At 39.0% G+C, this 4,895-nt stretch overlaps 1 long non-coding RNA gene across 1 annotated transcript; it reads right to left on the reverse strand.

Moving 5' to 3' along the window:
- Positions 1 to 3,931: 3,931 nt before the first annotated feature.
- LOC134202825 (uncharacterized) lies at positions 3,932 to 4,679 on the reverse strand. The gene is made up of 3 exons (XR_009977353.1): positions 4,434 to 4,679; positions 4,131 to 4,377; positions 3,932 to 4,069 (listed from the first exon to the last, which is right to left on the reverse strand). It is a non-coding gene; the product is annotated as an uncharacterized LOC134202825 (long non-coding RNA).
- Between the last annotated feature and the right edge of the window lie 216 nt (positions 4,680 to 4,895).

Consider the following 4,895-nt stretch of genomic DNA (forward strand, 5'->3'; position numbering starts at 1 on the left):
TTTTGCTAAAAATAATTGGATTTCCGCAACTAGTATTTCATTACCATATATACGTTCAATCAGGTGAACATTATACCATTTCGATAACCTATTGTATAGAGTACTTTATGGTACAGAACACCAATCCGGTTGGTTTTCCAAGAAGTCAAAACCATTGCTTGAATCATTTTTGGGACTGTGGGGTAAAAGTACGCAGGAACCGGTGGGGCAAGAGTACGCATATGAATCTTCAAGTTATGGTGTCAAACCCGTATCTCCGGGCGAAATAAGACTTCTTCCAAAGCGTAAAGATCCACAACTAAGAAAAAAGGGACAGAATTCGAAATTATCACAAGTTTCTAGGATAAGTTGAAGTAATTTTGTGTTAGAAAGGACTTAGCGAACAAAGCACTGAAGCGAAATAATGAAATTGTATTAGGACTTGTTGTACACCTAAACATAGTACGAAAACACAATTTCATCTAAATGATAATTTCATTTAATCAAAAGAAACATTAATAAATTACGCAACGTTTAGCTGGGAGGGGTTGTGAGATGTGTGACGATCCATATAATTTTTAGAGGATTCATACAAATAGTGTAAGATAGGAGGGAAGGGGTGATGAAATAGCTAAATTTTACGTTACGTGATTGGTGGACTTTCTTTAAGGAAAATGCCTTTGTATACGCCACGCTAAACGTGATACATATTTTTACCTCTGTAGTTTTTTGTATATATAAAAAACAATGGTTTTTCGTATGAAAGTGCACATTTTTAGGACCCTCCTCTTTAAAAAGTTACGTAATCTTTTAAACATTCCCTAATATATGCTCATTAAACATCAATTAAATGTTATTAACTCTTATTTGTGTTAATATATACTTAAATATATACTTAAGCACATGATTGGATAAATGCGTACTCTTACCCCACCCGATGCGCACTTTTACCCCACCGGTGGGGTAAGAGTGCGTTTTTAACTTGTCTTGCAATAAGGGTTCTACTAAAACGAATCTCAATAATTTCAATATTTTTTCCACTGGGTAACATAAAGGAAGAGTATATGAATCATCGACACTGATTTGATATGCAGAAGCTTGCTTCATAAGCGCCACATGATCGATTGAAAACTAAGTGCGTACTCTTGCCCCACTCTACTCTACTGAACGGTGTGGCCCAGCTGCTTGCAATTAACACAATTCATCACCTTCGGTACATACAACCGAACAGGTAGTCGAAGTTTGCCAATCACTACGTAGTCAGGCAGCGCGGACCCGGAGAAGGTGACGCAGAAAGAATCAGACGGAGAATAAACTCGCTTCTCTCCCTCCTGCGACACCGAATACATTTGCTTGCAATCCAGTATCGCAACAGGAGGCAAAGAAGCGTTCTTGAAACGACCGAAACCTTGTTTCAAATCGTCGCATGTCATACTCCCCTCCGTCACCACCCCCGCGATCTCGCACGCTGCTGACGGTAAGTAAACTCTATATTCGAGAGTGAAAAGCTCACAGGTGGCAATCTCGTTGGCCTGTTTGCGATCACTGACCGTGACACGGAGCTTACTGGACCCGACCATGTCAATGGTCATGACAGACGAAAATCGCTTTTCCAGATCTCTGCTGATCTGACTAATATTCAAGCGTTTGCCTTTGGGTCGGAAAAAAACAACATATGGCCCACTAGAGTCGGGAGGGTAGGCCTTGAGGCGGAGGATCGTGAGGGAGAAGTACCATTATTCACTGGACTTATGGTGGTAGTGTTGCTTATTTCCATTCTACTCTGGGATGGAACACCAGAATGCAACAAAAGGTCATTGGATAGGAATTCGACGAACCCCCACTGCCTTCGCCTTCGTGCATTGCGGAGACCAAGCGTCCCACTGCAGCGAGGCACACACACACTTATTTAAAGAACACTTATCACAGGGAGAGTAAAAAAAAACACAAAATAACTATTTATCTAACAGGGAGGGAATGGAAGAAACAAAACTAACTACAGACTATAATAACTTATCGATAAAGATGGTAAAGAATAGGAGACAACGAGGGAAATTTCAAACACTTAGCTTTCTACTGCTGCGTCGACGGCTGCTTACGATTGCTGCAGTACGCACTAGACGATAGCACGTGGTACGACGCCCGAGGCGTATGTGTTGGTCTCTTCTCACCAACCGCACACTGCGAACGGATGGCTTGGGCTGCACTGGTGGCGATGATCCGATCGACGTTTGCTGCTGTCTACCTGCACACCACGGAAGACGACGGCGTGCGGGGGGCAGCGATGAAGCGATGAAGATTGGCTTGGCTGATGCGCACGATGACGCTGGCTTTGCAAACACGCGATTTTTGCAGAAAACGCGCGAAAACTCAATTAACGGATACTTAATTGCTTCGCAAATATTGCGAGAAGATAGAAAAATTCGAACGAGGGTCCGACGGTCGACCGTCGGAAAGCTGTTCCGCAAACGTCAAATCACTTGATGCACGGAAAATAATGTTGGTTGATTTTTTCGGTGTGAATGTTGATTATTGAAATCAAAGAAAATATATAATTTTAAACGAGTGTTACTTGCCGCTATATATTTTAAATAAGTTTTATGGTACTTTCAAGGCATTTCGGAACGTATTTATGCGTTTTTGAGACATTTTAAACTTCTCGAATATTCTTGATATCAAGGAATATCAACACTTTTCGCACAGTGCATGTCATTTGAAGTTTCCGACACTCAGTCTTCTTCTTCTTCTTTGCTCCGCAAAATTAGAAGTTTTTGCTGTTCTCGCAATAAGCTCCGCTTCCTTGTCACAGCTAAGAGAAATCCTTCACTTGACACAAGCGGTAAAAACTCGAAAGAACGACGAGGAAAAAACCGAACAAGGACCCGGAGGTACAAGACTGACGACTGTCTCGCACGGTAGCTCGACATGGAATGTGGGGCATATTGTTTGTTGATAGAGAAATAAACAACTCATTTGAAGTTATTGGTTACCAGAAAATTCAACGATTGCTTAGAGCAGAATTTCAGTTCAGTGTCGGGAAGCAGTTAATGTCACTTTTATTATAGCAGCCGCCATTATGGCGAGCGTTGAAAGCTGGATAAGCGCAGATTGTGCCTGGGCGCGTAGTAGGTAGCCAACTCCGCGATGCCGAGGAACGTGTTCACCTACACTGAAAACAGCATTGTGGTAAAAAATACCATATTGATAGTTTAAATTAAATGCACAACACCAATTGATTTGTGCAGACTACGTACTACGTTTATTTTGAACATAATGTGTAGTATTTTTTACCATGGCTGAATAATACACAAACAAATGTCAAAATTACCATAAAGCATGGTTATTTTAACTAAAATAAAAGGTTAAAATAAATACCGTTTATTTCTTTTAAAATGACAATTGTGTAGTAAATCTAATTGCTGCATGTAGTTTTTTTTATTGAAATTTATTGTTATATTTCGTCTAGATTCCGTAAATTCGGCAATAATTATGCAATAAACACAATGATTCATTTTTTTTATTTACCGATTTTTTTTGTTTTTCTTAAAGTTTACACAAAGTATTTCTTAAGCCTTATATAACTAACTTTTTGGAAATTATATATGAATATTATTATTCGGAGTCATGCTTTGAACGTACTCTGTTTTTTGATTCAATGAAGTGCAATTATAAGTTCAATTCAAGACAAAATTTTCAAAACGACTTATCTGCTTTTGTAAACAAAGATTCAAACGACGATTTGACGAATCTGATAGCTCTCCCACGCAAACCAACACCACCAATAGGTAGATGAAGGCTTCCGCTACCTGTTGATGGTGTTAGTTTGCGTGGGAGAGCTATCAGATTCGTCAAATCGCCGTTTGAATCTTTGTTTACAAAAGCAGATAAGTCGTTTTGAAAATTTTGTCTTGAATTATAACCTTTCCTTGTCAGGTCAAAACTCAAATATTTTCCAGTAATCAGCGGTATCTTTATGATCCTGTTTGCTTAGCAGCTGATGCTTTTTGTTCCGGTTGAGGGAACGATTATAGAGCATTCCGGTTAGATGATTTTTGTTTATCGCTGCGTTGCGTGAATTGAAGTACACTTCCTGTAGAAGAAAAGAAATGATTGATTGTATTGACGATCAGATCATATAACGAGGTTATTACTGGTTGCTCTGGTGGAAATTTCTCTGAGAATCTTTCCATTTTCCTTCCGTTTGAAAATTTCCTCAGGAACGCTCAGAGCAGCTGATGTAGAAAGAAGAGGATATTGCTCGTGAAGAAACTTGTACTGACGGATTAGAGGCGCAAATGAACGAATTGCAAATCGCAGGATCTCGTTTAATCACGGAACAAACACGAATTGTCGATCTAATAAATCCAGTGTCTCGGATCTCCGGGATTTCATCACGGGCTAAAAAAAAGGAAATAAATGAATATATATTTTTCTTAAAACATGGGAATACAAACCATCAACTATCACTGCATCCAGAAGTAATCCGCCGACAGTAATTTCCACAAATAAAAACAGAACTTTGATTAGCAAAACGGACAAGCGGACAAGTGACGTGTTTCGATGAAAATTGAACAAACCGAATGAAAATATGAAGCTATTGTTATTTGTACCATGTGCACGGTAAAAAAGACCATGGTAGAATAGTCATTTTAAAAACAATGTTGTTATTGTTAAAATTTTATGGATTTATTTTGACAATTGATTGAATTGTTATTTTTACTACACGACCATGGTTAAATCTACTGCACTCTTATTTTCAGTGTAGTAAACCAGAGTATAGCAGAACTTGTACCGACGGCGTTTTGTGTTCTCCAACGTTTAGACAAAGGACTCTGTTATCCAGCTTTTTATTATAGCCACAGATCAACTATGGCAATTGTTTTTGACACATGATGTGTACAGATTTTATAGCGGGA

The sequence above is a fragment of the Armigeres subalbatus genome, unplaced genomic scaffold (genome assembly GCF_024139115.2).
Source record: "Armigeres subalbatus isolate Guangzhou_Male unplaced genomic scaffold, GZ_Asu_2 Contig1448, whole genome shotgun sequence".
Lineage (NCBI taxonomy): Eukaryota > Metazoa > Arthropoda > Insecta > Diptera > Culicidae > Armigeres > Armigeres subalbatus.